Source organism: Macrobrachium nipponense, chromosome 43 (genome assembly GCF_015104395.2).
Source record: "Macrobrachium nipponense isolate FS-2020 chromosome 43, ASM1510439v2, whole genome shotgun sequence".
Classification (NCBI taxonomy): domain Eukaryota; kingdom Metazoa; phylum Arthropoda; class Malacostraca; order Decapoda; family Palaemonidae; genus Macrobrachium; species Macrobrachium nipponense.
Window position 1 is genome coordinate 18,297,339 of NC_061104.1, and position 22,347 is coordinate 18,319,685.

At 40.7% G+C, this 22,347-nt stretch overlaps 1 long non-coding RNA gene across 4 annotated transcripts in view; it reads left to right on the forward strand.

Annotated features, from left to right (window-relative positions):
* Positions 1-2,034: 2,034 nt before the first annotated feature.
* The window catches only part of LOC135213545 (uncharacterized), a 32,521-nt gene continuing 12,208 nt past the window's right edge, over positions 2,035-22,347 (forward strand). The window contains exons 1-4 of one of the 4 annotated variants that reach the window (XR_010314161.1): positions 2,035-2,285; positions 5,140-5,314; positions 14,559-14,633; positions 14,958-16,819. This is a non-coding gene — a long non-coding RNA (uncharacterized LOC135213545). The other 3 variants (XR_010314162.1, XR_010314160.1, XR_010314163.1) reach the window with 3 other exon arrangements.

Consider the following 22,347-nt stretch of genomic DNA (forward strand, 5'->3'; position numbering starts at 1 on the left):
GTTCTATAACTTTCCATGTATTTTTTTCTTTTGCAAGACCTTTTTTCCACTTTCTGATTTTCTGGAACAAGATCCTTCTGTCTCTTGGTATGCATGACTGATGTTTACTTTTCTTCTTCGGTATATATTTATCCACTATTTTCTCTAATATTTTATATAATATCTCCGTATTTACCCTTATGTCATCACTTACGAAAATGTTATCCCAATCTTTGTTTAATTCTTCATTTATTTCTAACCATTTTATATTTTTACTGTAGAAGTTGTATTTTCCATATCCTTCCCACTTTTTCATTTCTTGCTTATCTGTGTTTTCACTTGCTTTGGAATGGACTGTTAATTCTATGATATTATGGTCTGAAATACTTGCATTATGAACTATTATTTCTTTAACAGAGAGAGAGAGAGAGAGAGAGAGAGAGAGAGAGAGAGAGAGATTTTCCATAACTGAAGCATTGATTAATGTTATTTTTCCGCCCCGAGGTATCTCGTTTGCCCAACATCCTTCAAGGCGATGATGTTTGATGTTCATGTTCGGTGGTTCGTTAAACCTTTCTCGAATGAATTGGCTTCGTCCGAGGCAGGAATTCTCTTGCACGCGACTGTATAGATAAGCTTGTAAATTGGCGCCTCAGTGGCGTGGTAGTTTTTGCCTTGGCCTGCCACCTCAGTGGCTGCGAGTTCATTTCTCTGGCATTCCATTGAAGGGTCAGAGATGTGTATTTCTGGTGATAGAAGTTCACTCTCGACGTAGTTCGGAATTCACGTAAAGCCGTTGGTCCCGTTGCTGAATAACCATGCTGAATAACCACTGGTTCCATGCAACGTAAAAACGCCATACAAACAAACAAACAAACATACGTGTAAATGCGTGCATGTGATGTGCATCAGAGAGAGAGAGAGAGAGAGAGAGAGAGAGAGAGAGAGAGAGAGAGAGAGAGATTTCCGTGGTTGATATCCATGGGTTTTGAAAGAATTCACATCGGATCGTTTGGTTGAAATGAAGGCTATTATTTACTTATATACAAGTATTATTGATTTACAAGTACTCGGGGATACCCATTTGCGGAGTGGAAACAGACATCAGCAGATTATGATATGAATAGAAAGAGAATACCTGTATCAGACACTCCAATTGGAAAACGGAACAAACTGAAATACAAGGAAAATTTAATATTTGGGCAAAGACTGGGCTCAATATCCACTGCTATGACTAATGCAAGACGAGACCCAAACTCTCAAAACAAGTAGAAATAAAGTCATTGATATATATTTGGATGACATTACGTTATCCTCAGAAGCTGACGGAAATAAGCAGCAATGGGGAACTTTCCTTCAGTGGAAATTTGGGAAAAAGTTTGCTTTTAGTACAAGTCCAGAGATGTCAGGGAAATTAGTTATAGGAAACAAGAAAGAAGATGAACATGGAGGAAGGTAAAATGAAAAATAATCCCATAAGAAGGGCGACAGTAAAATGGACCGTGAAACAATTATGAAAAAGCAAAGAAAAATAAGAGTTCATGCTTCAAACAATAAATAAGGAAAGACAGGAAAAGGCGAGAGATATGATGTTAGAAATATGAATGGAAATATATGAAGATTTAATGCTTAAGTGCCCTTGCCACTGTGGAAAATCGCAGAAGACTAGAAGACAGCAACATGAAAGTATTCAACGGGCTACAGTGCATGGTTGTAAAAGGTGTAAGATCTATGTAGAAAGCATGAAATTATGGTAGAAGTAAAACCGCTGGTATACGAAACAAAAACTTAAACAGGAAATTAAAAATCTTGAAGACACTGCTTGGAAACATGATAGCACGTAAATGAAAAAGACATGAACGAATTAGAAGACTCAGTGCAAAATCACGACTAATATATTAATGAACAACCAACAGATACTAAATACCCAAAACTGACATATTGTACAAAGTGCGATGATCTGGGAATAAAAACACAACTCAAATTAGTGAAATCCTAAATGAAATCAACATGAAGGCATTAAAAGGCTTTGTGAGAGAAAGAAAGCAGTTAATAACAAGGGAAGTTAGTATCATTAAAAAAAAGGGAGAGAATAATGACACAAAAGTAAAATGCTAGGAAATGAAACTATAAAGAGCTCTCTGCTCTTACCTGTGCGCGCAACTGTGATTTGTGAACGCTCAGGAGTTAGGACCCAGCTGACGAGGACAAAAGGAAAAGAAAGGACTAAATTTCGAAGACATATTACGAAGTGTCAGAGGAAGGTCGTGTCGTAACTTACGCAGTTTATAAAGTAAGCGGTACATGTAAGTTCATCAAATCAAGTTGTTACAAAAGGTATAAGCAAGTAAGTTGTGGATTGAGCAACTGCTCCCAAACGTAGGCTATGTTCTTCTTCAATACTCGAGTTATACCCCTAGGGTATCCAAGGTTAAATTTATGTACATATTAAAACTTTTAATTATAAATGTAACAAAGTTAGAGTAGACCTTTTAGTAGCCCAAGAACTGATTGAGCAAATGCAGATTAAGGGGTCAAGCCTACTGTAGGTGTAGCATAGGCTATAGGGCTAGTAGGCTAGGTATTTCAAAGAGAACATGACCTGACCAGACTTACCTTTACCTAACCTAATCGGTAATTCTATGGGGGAAACAACCGAGTAGACTAGCTGATCCAGTCTTGCTCGCTTGTTGATCCACCCTCCAAAAAACTACTTTTGCTTACTTCGAAGGGAGAGTAGAGGTCTCGAGGTGTTGCTCCCACTGCCGATGACTCATGACTGGTGCCCATCTCCGGCGTCAGGACGTGTTAAAGTACTTTCTTGGAGGGTGGATCTACAAGCGGGCAAGACTGGATCAGCTAGTCCACTCGGTTGTTTCCCCTAAAGGGAAGGGGCGCACCCGTTTCTATGTGTTAAACAGCTTAAAATACTAAAATAAAGGGTAGATCTTTATTACTATTCCGTGGTGGCCTAGACTACGGAGTTGCGGTTTTTCTTTGCAGTTTTACCTCCTGAACAAGAATTTTAAGTAATATTTATTTGGACGACTGTAATTAACCCCCAGGGGTTTGTACTAAACACAACGAACTACATTTGGCGCTCCAGCTCCTGGTGGATTTCTTATTCGCGGGGACGAACAATGTGGAATGCTTATATAGAAATACCAAATAAAACTTTAGATTATCTATGCTTCAGTATCATTATATACGTGAGGAAAACCCTTACAACCATCAACAATCTTGGGGGACCACAGGTGGGAACTGGGGGTTTTAGGTGGGGGAGATGAAAACCAACAAAAAGAAAATTAGCCGTAATTTTTTGCACATTCCTGATTTCAGTTTTGGCGTCGTGGCGGAACAGCAGTTCACACCTTATCCACATTTTGAAACATTCTTGGCAAGCACGTTTGTTCTGGAAAGCGGGAATTTTTGCACTGCGCGCACTCGCCACAAGGGTTACAGGGTCCTGGCTGTTCCATTTGTACAGCGACGTCACATGTATTTTGAGTGTCACCATGGTCAGGTTGAGGTCAAACAACTTACAAACTATACAATAAACAAAAATCCCCATATGTTACTATGAGACAGCTTTCACATCGAAAAGGTTGTAATTTTTCAAGTAAGTTTTCCACAGGAACACAGTCTTGTAGAAGTTACTGCCATGAAGATGAAGAACAAAATAACCGTGCGAGAAAATTGTCCATATTTATTGTGTAAGAATGGATCATAGAGAAATAGGGAAGTGAAAAGGGTTTACCATATACATATTGCATTCGTCACTTATTTTAGTTATTATTTTTTAGCCCTTGTATGTGCGCACAGATACAGACGTCTGTCTCTAGTTGACTTGATGAGAGACGGATCTCCCACGACTTACTTTTTTTACGAGTTTTTACATTTGAAAGTGACGTTTTTTGTGATTAATAAGCGTTTCCTCACTTAATGACTAGTATCTAAGATTTCAATACACTATTCTCTGTAATTCTAGGTAACTACTTTTTTTAAAAGCCCATGCACCCTTTTCCTATAGAATTACCACCTAAACTAACCTAACCTCAAATGCCATATCTTAAACTGGCTGTGGAACTAAGGATTAACTCCCTACTCCTTACTTTGCATTCTACCCCCGGAGCAAATACAGTTGGGCAGGTTGCATTCTGTAACTTGCAGACTTGAAGTCCAGCAATTTAGGTCGCAATGCGCATTATGCCCTGCTTTTAATAAAATTAAAGTCACATTTCAACAGGGATGCAACTTAACCTAACCTCCCTTAACCTAACCTAACCAAGTGGTGTTATGCCCTGCCCTAGCCACTTAGCCTGGGGGTAGAAGCCTCCCCAGACCTGTCCCATCCTTCCGTAGTTGAAACGAATACACGTTGTACTACCTTTTTTCCATAACATAGTCTTCAACGGATGTTGTGCATAAAAAACATATCTAGGCGCATAAAAGAACATATCTAGGCAATTGGGTGGTGTAGCTACCATTGACTCCAGTCGAGGGAAATTGGAGGAGGGTATAGGGTAACAACTGCATCGCAACAGGAACATTCAGTATTTCGTGTAGAAGCCCCATTCATAGGGTCTACCAAATTTTTGGAAAGACATAGTTTTGTCAATGTAGCCCACAATTTCTGTGTCAAGATGCTGCCCATTACCCCTTAATTTTTTGGCCTGGAAGATTCCACTTCTTCAGATTATCCTTTGAGAATCCCTGTGATTAATAGTACGAGGAAATCTTGTCTACAAGAGGAGTTGGTTGCTGAGTAGTATGGGATGTTTATTGACCCAACAGTAGTTTTAGAATGTTTTACAGTGAATGATGTCATAAGATATGTATACAATTTTATATTATATAATTGCCTAATGTCAAATTATGAAAGTATTTATGGGTAGTGCTATATGTGGAAGGTATGTATATTTTTAAGTTCAGTGATTGGTGTATTGCTTCTTCCAAATAAGTATAATGAATTTGTGAAATATAACATTGACAGTTATGATGCCAGAGCTGTTTACAAAATCAAACAAACAATGGCTACAGCTTCTTGGAAAGATGCTAAAAATGGATATGAAACTGAAAATTGAGAAAGTAGGGAACAAATAGATTGCATAAAGAGGAACATATTTTAACATTTGTTTAATTCCAATTTATTTGTTTCAGCTTAAAAATGTCAAAAGACATGTGCCCAAATACGCCCTCAAGTAGATGAACACTCGACAAACACTGTGGAAGGTAATGAAGGAAAGGCTGTTGCTGCCCAGTTTATGACAGCTAGATTTGGCATCAGATATGACCTAGGTGCCAAAATTAACAGACATAAACTCATCAAGCAGGGGTAGGTTGAGAGCTTGCAAGTGGTCATAATGCAATTGGCAAACAATTTTATATGGTTTGAAATATTGATGTTATGATTGTTATAGACAAATCCATGAGCCATAATTAGCTGCATTCTACGTGAAATAAATCTGGCCTCACAGACTTACAGAATTGTTGAAAGAAGAGAGCCTCTGTGCATGCCCAGACCTCGTTTTTTTTCTTTTAGCACAAATTGTGCATTTTTACATGAACTTTTCTAAGGAGTTCACAAGTACTTTCTTCTCCCTCCTGACTCCTTTTCACCAGTGTGTACTTTATTTATGATACTGAACTGTATCATAAATAACATTTGCCAGCGCCTCAGTGGTGTGGACGGTTTAGTCTTGGCCTGCCACCTTGGTGGCCACGAGTTCAGTTCACAGGCATTCCATTGAGGCGTCAGAGATGTGTATTTCTGGTAATAGAAGTTCACTCTCTCTCTACATGGTTCAGAAGTCACGTAAAGCCGTTGGTCCCATTACTGAATAAACACTGGTTCCATGCAACATAAAAACACCATACAATCAAACAAACAATAACATTTTCCTTGTGCTCCATTTTTTTCTCATTCCTATTATTGTTTGCAGTTTTTAGACATTAGTTGTGCTAACCTTCATTTATCATGCTGTCTTGATGCTTACTTATCTGTAAGTTTGGGCTTACAAGGAAATATTTCGCATATTTTCAGTTAATTTTTCACTTTTTGTTAACTTTTTTTTTTTCTTTTGTTCCTACAGTAATGGCTGCCATGTATATGTATACTACTCCATTTGTGTTTTCCTGACCAATCACGGTAATTGGTATTAACCAGAATGAGCTGCCTCCTAACCTGACTTCCATTATGAGGGCTTTTATGGTTCTACAATGATATTTGTCCCTTGAATGATACTCTCTCAAGCAGTGATTTACTTGGACCCAGGGCCCTACTGCTGTCATCCATATGCCAGACCTGTTAAAAGGTTACAGGGGTCACTGTATACCCTGCTTGCAGGACATTTCTGGGTTGGGTTCAACCACACTCAAGAGATGATCTCCCACCTAAGTCTCTTACACAAAAGGTGATGGTTTATATTTTTATACATGCAACTTACCCGGCAGATATATACTTAGCTATAGACTCCGTCGTCCCGACAGAATTCAAAACTCGCGGCACACGCTACAGGTAGGTCAGGTGATCTACCATTCCTGCCGCTGGGTGGCGGAATCCCGACCATTCCCGTTTTCTGAGCCAGATTTTCTCTGTCGCTGAGGCCGGCAACAACTGTTGTTTGGTCTCTCCTGATTGGAATTCTGCTCATTTGCCGAGAATTGGTTGGACTCATTTGGTGAAGTACTCTTGTTTATTCTCGGGATTGGCATACGCTTATTTTGGACTGGATTAGGACTTGGATTTGGTTTTTTCTATTAAGATGGCTGAAGTTAAAGTAACACCTAAGTTTAGGGTTTGTGCAAGGGAAGAATGCAGAACTAGGTTGTTTAAAGCAGAGGTAGATCCTCATACACTTTGTAGTAAATGTAGAGGTTCTGAATGTGCGTTTGATAGAACTTGTGCTGAATGTGAAGGGCTTACGGAGCAAGGATGGAAGGATTTAGCTTCTTATATTAAGAAAAGAGAGAAGGATAGAGCTAGGAAAGCGTCAGCTAGAAGCTCGAGTAGATCTTGTTCTTTTGAGCCTGAATTAGAAACTATCAAGCTAGATGATGTTTCTCCCATAACCTCAGCCCCTTCTCCCTGTGTTGAATCTAAGGATTCATTTTCAGAAATGGAAAAAATGAGATCCTCGATCAGGGAGCTTCAGGAGCAGCTTAAAGCTATGGAAACACAAGGTAAGAGTGTCAGTGAATACAGTGACCCAGTGCAGTGGAGGGGGCGTGATCGGCTCCGCAATTGCTCCTTACCTAGGCCTAGACCGCTTCCAAACTCCAGGACCAGGGGAGGAGGAGGAATGTCAAAAGCCGCAGGGAGGATGTGGAGCATCCCCAACGATCAGGCGTCCTTCGGCAGATCCTGAAGTAACGACCCAGGCTGCCTTGGATAGCCGTAAAAAAGGCATCCTGGAAGAGTGTTTTTCTGCGTCGGACTCCTCCTCGTCCAGGCGTGGATGGAGCTCTGCTTCGAAGTCTCGTCCTCTGAAGAGATCGTGGGTAGCGCCGAAAGGAGACGCTTTTGATTCAAGCCCAGAGCGATTTCCAGAGGATTTTCCTTCGACTAGTAAGAAGGCGAGAAGACCGTCTCCAGCGCCTCAAGACCCGACTAAGCTTTTCCTGCTTAATCTACAGGAACAAATATCCTCCTTGGTAGGCGCTCTACATAAGGATTCGTCTCGAAGGAAAGACTCCTCCCTTCCAGTGAAGAGATCGAAGTTTTCTTCTCCTGGTAGGAGAGAAGTTTCTCACTCTAGCAGGCGCTCGTCACCGGAGAGACTCTCTCGTTCTCCCTTTAAACGATCCTCTCCTATCTATAGGAAGAAAGTTCCCAGCGGTAGCCGCTCGCAGAGCAAGCGATCAGCTACGTCTCTTAGGAGAAGTAGGAGTCGGACTCCTCTTCTGAGGATCAGGGATAGGTGTCAAGAGCCTAAGAAGCAGGAGATTTTTAGACACATAGAGTTGACAGAGCCTAGTAGGCGCCAAGAATATAACAGGCGTATAGAGCCTAACCAGACGCCAGGAGTCTTGTGAGAGGCGTCAAGAGCCTACCAGGAGTCACGACAAGCGCCAGGAGTCAAGCAGGCGCCAGGAATCAAGCAGGCTTCAGGAGTCGAGCAGGCGTTAGTTTTGAGTCGGGTAGGCGCCAGGAGTCTAGCAGAACGCCAGGAGTCGAGTAGGCGCCAGGCTCCTTGTACGAGCTTAGGTTAGAGTAAGACCCCTTCGCACTTATGAGTTCTTCGGAGAGTAGGAGCCCTTCACCTGGTAGGAAACAGGTTCCTGAGAGGAGATACTCTCGTGCGTTTAAGAACTGTATTGCGCCTTGTAGTAGCAAGGGATTTGTCACACGGGCGACGTTCTTTTTTTCTTCTTTTGACAGAAGTCCCTCGACTACTAAGAACCGCTCTTCTCTGAAAGGATCCCCTACAGCCGGAGACTTAGAAGAAGTCTCGGATGAAGAATTACCAGTGGATGTAGTAGTCTCTGATTATAAGAGATTGTCCTTGTTGTTGTTGCTGGAGTCGGGGATAAGCTTCAACCAGCGGATCCGCCCTCTCCAGGATCTTTGTTATCAAGCACGAAGTCTCCAAAAGCATCCTCATTTGTAAAAATGCGTCCAGGCCCTTAGTATGAAAAAAGCGTCAAGGCTTTGGAGAATGGCTTAAGAATAAAAGAGAGGCGGGCAAGACTGTTTTTTCATGCCCTCCTTCAAAGTTGACGGGTAAACCTGGAAGATGGTACGATACCCAGGAACCTATGGGCTTAGGACTGCCTTCATCGGCAGACGCAGATTACGCTTCCTTAGTAGATTCTTCAAGGAGGCGCGCTCTACTATCAGCAAAAGCTACTTGGGGGATGTGTGAACTGGACCATCTACTAAAGGGACTCTTTAGGACACTCGAAGTATTCAATTTTATGGACTGGGCTTTGGGAGCCCTGCGAAGAGAGCCCAAGATCCCGAATTTGTCACTATGGACGAATTATCGAGTGTATTATCGTGTCTGGACAGAGCGGTGATGGACGGTTCGGTGGAAGTGGCTGCTCTTTTTGGATCGGGAGTTTTGAAAAAGAGAGCAGTGTACGGGTCTTTCCTGTCCAAGTCATATCTCCTCTACAGAGGTCGGCCTTGCTATATTCACCACTTTCTAACCACCTTTTCCCACAGGACACGGTGAGGGATGTAGCAAAATCATTAGCTGAAAAGCCACACAGGATCTACTGACACAGTCAGCAAAGAGGTTCAAGCCTGCTGTTTCCTTTTCAAAAGAAGGATAAAGCACCTCTTCAGCAGCCCTTTCGAGGCCTCTTCCTCCTCAAGAACCCCTTTTAGAGGTAGAAGACCGGATACCAGAGGAAGACCTTCCAGGAGACCCGCAGGGAAGGCAAAATGAAGAAGTCCTCCAGATAGCGGTAGGCACCAGACTGTCGAACTTTGCCAGAGTCTGGGCGAAGAGAGGGGCGGACAGCTGGACCCTCTCTATCCTCGAGAGAGGATACCTCATCCCCTTCAGGGAATATCCTCCCTTAACAAGAACTCCAAGGGAGTTAACAGCGAGATACAAAGATCCTGTCAAGAGTCAAGCTCTCCTGCATGCAGTAGAACTTATGTTGCAGAAAAGGGCAATAGAACCGGTTCAAGATCTCCATTCACCAAGATTTCTAAACAACCGTTCTTATTGTCCTGATACCAAAAGCCTCGGGCGGGTGGAGGCCGGTTTTGGGTACGTAACGTGCGCTGAACGTCTTTGTGATAAAGAAGAAGTTCTCGATGGAGACCTCTTCCTCTGTACTTTCTGCTCTTTCGTCCAGGGGACTGGATGGTATCCCTGGACCTTCAAGATGCATATTTCCATGTGCCAATTCATCCGGCATCAAGGAAATACCTAAGATTCATGTCACAGGGAAGTGGTTCAATTTCGAGCGCTTTGCTTCGGACTATCGACGGCCCCGCAAGTCTTCACAGGTATCCTAAGGAATGTGGCGCATTGGCTACATTTAGAAGGGATCAGAATCTCGATGTATTTGGACGACTGGCTAATACGAGCAAAGTCGAAGGAACAGTGTCTGGAGGACCTTTCGGTAACATTAAAGATGACGCAGTCATTGGGACTCCTAGTCAACCTCGAGAAGTCCCAGCTGGATCCCCAGCAGAACATAGTTTATCTGGGGATTCGGATGGATTCTCGGGGTTTTCTAGCGTCTCCATCAACAGAGAGAATAGAGCGCTGCCTTACAAAGGTGTCAGTATCTAGGGAAAGAGCATTGCTCCGCGAGGGAGTGGATGAGTTTGCTGGGAACCATTTCCTCGTTGGAGCAGTTCGTTTCCTAGGGAGACTGCACCTAAGACCCCTTCAGTATTATCTGAAGGAGAACTGGGATCAAAGTTCCCAGGACCTAGAAGAATCATTCAGGATAACGGACAAGGTCAAACAAGATCTTCGGTGGTGGTTAGACCCGAAGAAACTCGGTCAAGGAATATCCTTGCACATAAAGAGCCCTCTCCGAGCGTTGTTTGCAGGACACATCGGACGTGGGGTGGGGAGCAACGTTGGATTCGCAAGAAGTGTCGGGAACCTGGGAAGGAGCTCAGGTGTCCTGGCACATAAACAAAAAGGAACTGAAAGCCATTTCATTCACCCTAGCTCTCTTGCACTTTCAAGAACAGATCTCAGGATCGATCATTCAGGTCAATTCCGACAACTCGACAGCCCTAGCATATATCAGGAAGCAAGGGGGAACTCATTCATTCTCCCTTTACGAGACAGCGAGGGAGTTGTTGCTTTGGGCGCAAGAGAAACAGATCTCTCTTCTAACGAGATTTATTCAGGGAGAGAGAAATGTTCGAGCGGATCTGCTAAGCAGAAGAAACCAAGTGCTCCCCACCGAATGGACTCTCAACCCTCAAGTGTGCGATCAGTTATGGGGAAGGCCGAACATAGACTTGTTCGCAACCAACTGGAACAAGAGGTTGGAGAATTATTGCTCCCCCATCGCAGATCCAAGAGCAATAGCGATAGACGGCCTCCTCATGGATTGAAAGGGAATAGACGGGTACGCTTTCCCCCCTTCAAACTGGTAGGGGAAGTAATAAGAAAGTTTGCCTCCTCAGAGGGAACGAAATTGACTTTGATCGCCCCTTTTCCCCCCTTTTTGGCCAGCCTAGATTGGGTGACAGAGTTGCTGGAGTGGATAGTGGATCTTCCCAGATCGCTCCACTAAGGAGCGATCTTCTCAAACAACCCCACTTCGACAGGTATCACAAAAACCTCCCCGCTCTAAGTCTGACTGCCTTCAGACTATCGAAGGACTCGTTAGAGCGAGGGGGTTTTCTCGCGAAGCTTCAAAAGCAATCGCAAGAGCCAGGAGACCATCCACATTACGGGTGTACCAGTCGAAGTGGGAGGTGTTTAGAAGATGGTGCAGGACGCATGAGCTATCCTCTTCCAGCACCTCTATAACCGACATTGCAAATTTTCTTCTTTACCTTAGAAGAAAGTGTGGCCTAGCTGTATCTACGATCAAGGGGTATAGAAGTATGCTGGCCTCGGTTTTTAGGCACTAGGGGTCTGGATGTGTCGGACAATAAGGATCTACATGACCTTATTAGGTCTTTCGAGACCTCAAAAAGTCAGAATAATAAAAATCCCAGTTGGAACTTGGATATAGTGCTTCATTATCTGATGTCTGAAAGATTCGTACCTTCCAATAATTCTTCTTTTAGAGATTTAACAAGGAAGTCTCTATTCCTGTTCGCCTTAGCCATGGCAAAAAGGGTGAGTGAACTTCAAGCGTTAGAGGGCAGAGTGGGTTTTAAGAAGGAGGCTGCAATTTGCTCTTTTAAGCCTCTCTTCTTAGCCAAGAACGAAAACCCATCAAAACCGTGGCCTAGAAGCTTCGAAGTGAAGGCACTCTCTTCTCTTACGGGGGAAGAACAGGAGAAGACCCTTTGTCCAGTAAGAGCGCTAAAATTTTATTTACAAAGAAAGTCTCTTTTGGGAGGTACGCAGGAAAGTCTTTGGTGTTCGGTCAAGGATCCTACAAGGCCAATATCAAAAAACGCCCATACGTTTTTCATTAAAGACATTATTAAGGAAGCGCATCTTAAATGTGGTGAAGAACAATTTAAACTCCTCAGGGTAAAAGCACACGAAGTGAGGGCCATAGCAAACCTCAATGCTTTTCATAAAACGTGGTCCCTTCAAAATCTTATTTGAATCCACGTATGGAAGTGTAACTCAGTGTTCGCCTCTCATTATCTAAGGGATGTGAGAGTTACTTATGAGAAGTGCTTTTCACTGGGAGCGTATGTGTCCGCGGATTTAGTGCTGGGAGGAGGAGCTGAGGTTAATCCTAATTAGTTAGGTTATGTAATTTTAACATTATGGTGTTTGGTTTTTATGGTTGACTGAAAGAGGGTATAGGAATAACCCCTTTCAGTTCTTAGATTTAACATGGTTAGGAAGGTCAGGTGGTCGGGATTAACTTTTGGTCTCCTCGTTGTGCATTATGTAAAGCCTAAAGCTCTGTCATGTAAGAGGGCTAGCCCCCATTGATAAGATACAGGTCAGGCTCTGCCATGTAAGCGGGTAAGCCCCATTGGTACGATCCATGCAGGTTCTGTCGCGTAAGCGGGCTAGCCCCCATTGACATGATCCAGAAGGGCTGTTCGGTCATAGGTTGTTTACCTCACTGAAGCTCTTGAGGCATGCAGACTAAATGACAGTAATCATGAAGTCTTCGGCCCAAACAGGTAAGAACCAAGGATTGATATCCTACAACAATTGTTGTTTCCCGTTATTAAATTTTTTTTTTATATATATAGCTGTCTCTCGCCCTCCACCAAGGGTGTCAATCAGCTAAGTATATATCTGCCGGGTAAGTTGCATGTATAAAAATGATATTGTTAAGATACAATGAAGTTTTATACATACTTACCTGGCAGATATATACGATTAAGGGCCCACCCAGCCTCCCCTCAGGAGACAGGTGTAAGAGAAAATCTGGCTCAGAAAACGGGAATGGTCGGGATTCCGCCACCCAGCGGCGGGAATGGTAGATCACCTGACCTACCTGTAGCGTGTGCCGCGAGTTTTGAATTCTGTCGGGACGACGGAGTCTATAGCTAAGTATATATCTGCCAGGTAAGTATGTATAAAACTTCATTGTATCTTAACAATATCATTTTTACAGGTGCAAATAAATTTTTTAAGTAATTTGTATTTTTCCTTGTAATACAAACCGAAGCCTTATATGAATTAAATTTGCTTTAACCACCTTGCTTTGTGCATGTGGATGAAGGAAAAAATGACTAGTGACAGTAGATGAGCAAATGGTATTTCTTCTTTCACTACCATAATCACCAGTTAACTATTTGTCACCCAAGTTCAGTGACTGTCCCAGCTCACTCTGATACTCCATTATATGAGGTTGTGGTTTGTATAGCTAGGAAAAATACAAACTACCATGAAAATTTGTTATTTTTTGTCAAAACAGGTTCCCTTTTGTAAGACATTTTACTGGGAAATTGTTCTCTTTAATAAATCTGAATTTATGCAGGAGTTTTAATTTATTTTACTCAGCATTCCACATGAGGATCATATTTCATGATTTTGTGCTTGAGATTTTCACATCCACAGTGCTGGTTCATTTTTCATTTCTTTCTTGCCTTAATCTTCCTTTTTTGAGAATTTACCAAGTTCTTCCAGCTCTTCATGGCCTTCAGTTTGTTTTTCTACTTTTTCAGAAACCATATTGAAGAAACCTTTACTGATTTCTCTTGCTGCCATAAAAATGTCTAAATTTGGCAACAGTCGTGGAAAGCTTTCAAATTCCTAATTATCGTCACTCCTGCGTTGCAGAAGATCCAGATCTGCTGTTGAACAACTTCCATCATTGTATTGTTGTAAAACATTAAAGGCAGTTGCTGCTATGGTTTAAATTATGCAGGTTTAACTATAGGTATGTTCTTTCAGCGATGTAGAACTAAAATTTTGAAGCTCTAATATGTAAGGTTTTTGAGATAACTGTGGAAATACCAGTAAGGGAAAACTCGTTTTGCAAAACCCATCAAGACCAGTTTAAATCCGTTATTTTATCCAGATGGTCTTTATAACATAGTAAATAAGACTTTTTATAACTATATTTCAATTCATTTATCTTATATTTTATGGGGAATTTTAATTTTTATACAAAACCTTCATAATTGAATGAAAAATAAAAAGCATTTCCAAAACTATATTATCTTTTTTGGACATTTATAGACCCCTCCTGAGAAAGAAAAATAATGACACCTATCTTTCTATGCTTGTGTATATTTATACACTGCCTTTAACCAACACCATTGTGAGATGCAATAGGACAAAGCATAACTCATGGCTACACATTATGTGAAATGGTTTGAATTACTGAGATTGATTCAGATGGGAAGTGGGAGGAGTTTTTGTCCAGTACCTGTATATTAATTGCCTGCATTCAAGGTATGGCACTGTACCCATGTAATGGTTTAAAATCAGCTTGTAGATACCTTTTCAGACCACTGGAAGAAGTGTTTTGTTTGTAATTGTTGCCATTTTTTCCAGTTATCTGGGCAGAATTCTATTTTGAACAGAAAAATTAAACAGGAGTAAATGTGGCAGCCAACTCACTATATACTGGTATGTGCACCTTTCTTCTGTACATCAACCTGTGGCCAGTCAGTTGGCTAATGCCAGTTGTTCATTGTATGCAGTGTAATTTGTGAATCAAATTACACCGTAATTTGGATTGACTAAGGCAATGTGAAACATGAGTTATTAGCTTTGAAATATGTGAGCATATTTTTAAAATAATTCCTTGTAGGTTGTAAGTATATGAAGTACATCAGAATCACCAGTGACATTTATTAGCTTTCGGTCTGAGTTTGATTGTATCACTCCATGAGTCATGGATGAATAAGATTTGTTCATGCATCATTTGTTATGTTTAACCAACATTTCCAGATAACCTCATGAAGACTGCTCAGGAGAGACAATGCCACCTGTGAAACCCATTCCAGCATTGTTTGAAACTTGCTTGAAGGGTTATGGGAGACACTGTGTAATGTCCTTGGTTAGAGGGCTTGTTTCACGGTGTGTAGGTTGTGATGAAGATGTAAAGGTCAGTGTATCTAAAAGAGATTCACTTCTAAGAAGTGCAAGAGCATATTTCCTTGAATATACAGTAGTGCGCACAAGAAAAGAATTGCTCAAGTGTGTGTTTGATGAGATTCTAGATTTGGGTTCTGATAAGCAGTTGGAAATTTTAAGAGAATGTATGATCATTCATGGAGGGGTGAATGGATTGAGAAATTAGATCTTACTTGTGATAAGTTGAATTCTGTGGTTCCCATAGATTTGAATCAATCTGAACATATTCTTTCACAAACAGTGTTTCAGAACTATTCATGGTCTAAGAGTTTGGTATCCCTGACATTATCAAGTTTGCATGATTTGCATATAATAAAAGCAGTTGGTTGTCATTGCCAAAACATCCAGTATTTAGATATAGCAACAGGCTTTTATGGTGATCCACAATATGATTCACAAATGGGAGAAGGTTGTACTGCCTACTTAAGGTATCTCTATGGTGCTGTTGAAAATGTGAATGCTGGTTGTCCAAAACTGAAAACTATTGTCTTTCCCCAGTTTAAAGGACATCCTGAGGTAATAGATAATGTTGTCAAGATGATCCAGTTTATGCCAGACTTGCATGTTATCAGAAATGTAGATACAAGGTTAGTTGCTATTAAATACACACATGCTATAGGCAAGTTGTGTACTATAAAGTTGACCGAGTTTGAGGAGTGGGATAAAGAGAGTTGCAGAGGAGGAGAATATGATGCTGTGAATGAAGCTATAGGCAGAATTTTTCCAAATGTAAAAAAGATATGCATCCCTCTGTTGGAATCATGGGGGTTCACCTTCCTATCTTGACCAGGGATTGAAAAAGATACAGGCTAATTTTTCTTGTTTACAGGTGATAGAACTTTACAAATATCATGGGGATTTGGTAGAGGATATAGATTTTATGGATCCCATGCCAAGCATGAAAATATTCATTATGTCTGAAAATGATGACCTTGTAGGAGTTGATAAAATTAGAGCACTGAGTGCTGCATTTCCAAATTTAGAAAAGTTAGTATTGTACTCAAGTTGTTATTGTGTTGAGAGTGATGATGATGTACAAGAGGATACTTTCTTTCCAAAGTTGAACACACTGGAACTCTATAGAATAGCTGAGCTAGATGTTAGGTTTTTGCAGATTATGCTAGAGAAATGCCCGTCACTTAGGACACTGGAATTATTTTGTTCAGAAGAAGTGTATTATCAAGAAGCATTGCCTGTGACTGATGAATTTTTGCAGAATTTAAGTGTTAGTATGGAGAACCTTGAAAAGATAATTATTGCACTTGATTCTGAAAGCTATCCTACATCTTTGGCTAGATTGTCCAAATTCCAATTAACATATGCATCAGTTCAGTGTATTTTATCTGCATGCCCAAATCTTAGGTGTTTAGGAGATCTAGGGAACTGGAGTGTCATAGAGGAAGATTTAAGTTTAATAATAGATTCTATTGCTAAGAGTAACTGGGACTTAGAGCTAGTATATAACTCTCCCTGTTGACCTGTGATATTAGAATTAAGTTATAATTATAAATTAGAGTAACCAGGACTTGGACCTGGTATATAATTTTCTTAAAACTCGATGTTAACTTTTATTGTTACCACATTTTTGTATTTTCTTATGTTTCAACATTACATTGATTATATGAAGTTAAATATTTGTGGAGAGCTTCCTAATGTTATAATAAATATTAAAGTACTATGGTTTTTTTGTGTATTTTTCGAAATGAGGTAATTGGCATTATTACTAAGTCAGCAGTTAAGGCATTGAAAGCCGTCCCTCAAAATATTGTCAGTATGTATTATATTTGTTTTGGGTAGGGTTTTCTTTTGTATATTTATTCCCAATTTCTGGGATTTCTTAATTATAACCAGAAAAGTTGTTTTTTCAAAGTGCATTTGTCCTCATAACTTCATTAATCATTATTTTGCCTTGTCTATGGACAGGAAATACCCCAGTTCCTACCAAATCTTATAGTTCAAGATTTTGAGGCTTCTGCTGCACATGTGCAGACGTGCAATTAGTGTCCACTTCTCTCTTCCTTCTTTTTTTTGTGTATGAATTGAGTTAGTCTGTCATCACTTTTCTCAGGAACACTTTGTTTGAAATTATCCACTGTCCTGTCATTATTCATTGCATCATTTTCATTCACCTCTTGTGTTAACTATTTTGTTTTTGTATTATTTTACATGATTTTGTCTTTATAGTCAGAAGCCAGTGTTCAGATTACTTTGGGATTACTGGAGCATTTATTGTATCATATTCTGTTTCCTGGTTCTTTTACATTGTTTCTTCTTTGCTTCTGATTATCATTCAGTTTTTCAGTTTCTGTTTATATATATTCCTGTTGGGTTGGGTGCCTTGTATTTTTTTTATAAGGTAATTTCTTGTAACATTTGTTATAACGTAGTGTTTTTCTTACCCAGTAACCCATTACCTTCAAGTCTTGAAATTTTGTTATTTTTGTCATACCACTGTTTTGTGGGTAAGGGAGTTTTGTTGTAAGGTCATAGTTTTTTTTTTTTTTTTTTTTTTTTTTTTTTCATGAAGTACCAGGCCTCAGTGTACTTGTCAGAGTCTGCCTTAGCAAGCTTGTAGTTGTTTTTTTTTGTTTTTTTTTTTCCAAAGACCCTGATTTTGTATCAACTATATCATGAATGTCCTCAACTTAATTATGATACATACCATAACTGGTTTGTGAATCAGTTATTTTTCTGTGCCCAGAAGAAATGTAAATGCTATATTCCAAAGTCTCTGTTGATGTGGCCTTTCACTCCATGGGGAGGGATATCTTTTGTAAGTTATCTGTCTTTTCTTATCCTTCACCTTTGTCCCCTTCAAGCTTAGACTATATATTAAAGTGCCATAGTTCAAAATCATCTGTTGATGTCTTGTGGAACTCCTGCTTTACTGGGTGTTTTTGTGTATCTCCCTCTGTAGACTTGTCTGTTAGGGAATGAGTATCTGCATTTGAGCCACCAATCATGTTGCTCTCATTTTGGGTGAGCTGTTAGCCCACTGCACCTTTCCTTATTCCTGAGGCATTAGGGAGGTGAGCAGACTGCCTTATAAGGTTGTCTTCAATGTCAATGTCTATGATCAGTCATGAGTCTTTCTGTGTATGTTGACACCCCTCCACAACCCCTGTTGCATCTGCTTGGAGGAAGACTTGCTATTCAACATCGTTATTTTGTTCCTTTTTCTTTAATGCTTCCAGTTTATGCTCTTCATCATGCTTTGACTTCAGGATACTCCATGACTCGTAGCCTAGTGACTTGCAGTCTCCTTTATTGTCTGCTGTCACTATGACCGTCAGAACTAAGATACTGTACATCCTAATCCATCTCTTAGTATTTTGAAGCCTTCTCATTTGGATTATTCCAAGTCTGGAACCAAAGGAGGGGAGTAGCATTCTTCCCACCCACGGTAGTAGCAGTCACAGTCTCTCACGTTTACTGCTGTGACCAAGATCCCTTTAGGGAGCTGTTCTGCCAGACATTTTTCTAGTTGATGTAGATGTTCTTCTCGCTCAGGTTGTCATCATGGAGCTTCGAGTGCCTTGTCGATGGACATCAAGCCTACTATACCTATGATGAGTTCTCTGTCTTGACACCTTGAACTGTTGTCACCCCATCATCAAGTCCTTGGTTTATTCCTCCAATGACTTCACTATCTCTCAAGAGAAGACACTTTTCTTCACCTATGATCAAGGTGAGAGAAGACATTTTTCTTCACCAATGATCCACCTAGCTAGCAACAGCTACATTAAATCTGGCATATTATCCTCGTACTTCTTCCATTAGCTTTTCAAGACTGTTGAAACATTAAGCTCTCTTAGCACTCTATGCATCCTATGCACAAGACAAGATTAGATGTCACAGGACTAAATTATTTGATATGGGATTGAAGAGAAACCAGCAAAGGATCAGAATTCATTTGCCAAGGTGCTAGAGTGGTTTTATGGTACCTTCAACTTGAATGTCTTTGTCAAACTAGGGTAACTCCTGTGGCCAAATTATGAAAGGATGATTAGTCTTGTCATGAATACAAATTGCTGATGACAAAGTCAGTTTCCACCATCCATTATACTACAGATACAAGATTAGGGGACTAGTTGTGGCATTGACTGTCCCATGGGATTTCCACATATGTTTTCATATGTTTGCCAGACCAGTGACTGAGAGGATTTTGTAAGATTCAGAAGTGTTGTTCTCTGGCCTGTCACCCTGTCTTTCCAGCTGATACCATTGCTAAAGATGTGCCAGCCTCTTTTTATTAGCTCGTGTCTCTTTGTCATCCATAAAAGGAATTAGTCGTCTACAAGTTTCAGAAGCCACTTATGAATCGGCAAGAGTAGATTCCCAGTGGCACCAGTGCTCACCTGTCTAAAAGTATGAGTGCTCATGATGATGTTGTCTAGTAGGTTGGGTGTTTCCTTCCTTGGCAGGGCTTCTATTCTCTTTTTTGACATTATATTGTACCTGCAAACTTCTCAAAGTTCACATTATATTATACATGCTAAATGAAATGCTTAAAAAGAGAGATGCAGCATTTAAAAACCTCTCCATTCATCCTACACCTACTGACTTAGATGAGCTCCACTTTGTTGATCCCTCAGAGCCTTTCCTATTTTCAGAATTCCTTGTCAAGGAGTTGAATGAAAAGGTGACCTCCAGGGCAGCTGTTATTATCCTATCATCCATAGCAGCTCCTCAACTTACTTATGAGCAACTAAATCTTCTTCACATAAGTCTTCCTATTGCTTAAAATCTTAAACTGGACACCACTGCCACTGACTATCACTGTTACCTAAGTAGCAGCAGTTGTGCTTGTCCCAACCCAAGTGTTTAGTTGGACCATAAGCTTCTAGATGTCTTTTTAGATGATGAGTTTACCTAGGTCAGGTAGTAGCAGTGGAAGTTTAGCTAATGCCAGGCATTGTGGTTTTCCAGGATTTTATAGTCACTTATTATTCACAAAGGATTTTACTGACTGACTGTAGACCGATCACTATCAGTTCAGGAGATTTTTTCTTTTGACTTTTACCAGCATAGAGATGGTAGAGTATGTGAGATCAATAAAGAAGGGCAGCTTACAGGCCGCCTTAATCAGCTGCACAGACGAGACTGTTTGAGGACAAAGCCAAGAATGCTTCCCTGAGGTCATTTCGCCCACAAATGAACTAATAACTTCCCAGAAGTGCTTCTCAGGCTCTGTCTGCAGCAGTTCTGGAGGAGAGGAGCCGTCAGGATCCATCAGATACCCTGGTGCAAGAGCTTCAGATTTGAAGTCTGCCACAGCTAAACCTGAGAGGTCAGCAAACCCTTGAACGTCAGGGTTGACAAAGAAGCCTGCTCTTCGAAAACCCAAGTAGCTCAGCCTCTTTCCTTTGAGAAAGGTGGTAGACTTTGTAGTCCTTTTGTCCACCTCCCCAGGTAGCAATCCCCTTTCTGTCACTGCCACAAGTAGGCAGTTACAGGGAGCAGGGAGTGAAGTTTTGGAACATCTTTATTTCTGATTATTTGTTTGATTGTATGATGTTTTTACGTTGCATGGAACCATTAGTTATTCAGCAACGGGACCAACGGCTTTACGTGAATTCTGAACCACGTCGAGAGTGAACTTCTATCACCAGAAATACACATCTCTCACTCCTCAATGGAATGGCCGAGAATCGAACCCGTGACCACTGAGGTGGAACGCTAATAACATACCAACCACGCCGCTGAGGCGCTTCTTTATTTCTGAGGTTTATATTTTCTGTCTCTCTATAATGCTTTATCTTGAGGTTCATTGTGTTTTTCCCTCAATCAAAACCTGTCCAGTGATATTTGTTATTGCCTGTGCTGTAAAGTGTTCCCCAAGAGTCATTTAGCAAATTTATACCAGTTTGTTAGAGCTTTGTCAGGGTGATAATTTTTAACAAAACTTTGCACTTCCCCCATCTTGCACACATCTCAGTGGTTTGGCTGTTGCTGCTTCCTCTAAAGGTCCTGTGGTTATTCTTGAATCAGCTCTGCTTTGTACCTCACCATTAATTTCACATCATAATCACTGTCATCATTAGCTTTCTTATGGACCATGTTGACTTTTGTATTTGTCCTCCAGTGTAAAGACACACAAAAACACAGGTTTATCAAGGATTGTACTGAGTGAGATCCATGTAGTTTGTGTGTCCCTTCCCTTTGTTTCAGCTGGGACCATACATACATTGCACTCATATCCATGCTCTAGCTGGTCATCTTTGAACGTCTTTAAACTGAGCAAAAGTCTGCTAACAAGACTGATTTTTCATTTAACAAAATGTCTTTAAACTGAATTGTCTATTAGTGGACATGCCTATTAACTGTTAAAAGGTTATTTTTCTTACAAACTTATTAATTACAACTTAGTGCCCTCACTTCCTTGCACTCTTCATGATTGAAAGAGTGAAACCCTGTAGGAAGATAGTGTGATTTGGGCATGCTTAGTGATTTCTTTTTTCTTTCAAGATTTATCAATTAGGTATAGCTGGAGAGCTGTAGCATAAAATAAAGCTGTCCATGATAAGTAGGTTTATTATGAAAAATGTTTGTTCATACAGAAATAAATCAATTTTTTGTAGACATTTTTCTTTGTATGAGCTGGAAATGGTCATTAAAACATGATGAGAAGGTAGTCAATTAAGGTGAAACTTCTTTCACATTTTTATTGTATGTATGCTTTTCGTGGTTTGTGTTCATACCTTTTGTTACTAACTTTTCTTGTTCAAAGCAAAACTGAAGGACATAGACGTGTTTGGCCGCTGTATTTCTTTGGAGTTGTGTAACCAGGTTTGGTGCTCTGTAGTGGTAGGTCCTGTGAGAAAGTGTGCAGGCTTATCTCCTTACTGGAGAGTTCAGCAGAAGTGGAAGAAGGCCAAACAATGTTCACTGGTCTCATTGCAAAAGAATACGTATTTGGCCTTCCGTACAGCCAAATCTTTTCAGGTCCTTCCTCCTGGGCTGCCCTCTTTCTCGCTTACTTCTGTCAGTTCTCCTCTGGCTTTCCTAGGGGGTTATGATTGTGATAGTAGAATGAATAGCCTGTGCTCTCCAACAGAGGCATAAATCAAGCTTGTCCCACATGAGACTGTGGTTCACCACTGTCTGCTGCTGCTTTGTTGGAGTTTGAGCAGATATTTCCATCCTTCCTATGCTATGGAGGAGTTATGGAGATCCATTTGACATGTGTGTGTGTGAGAGAGAG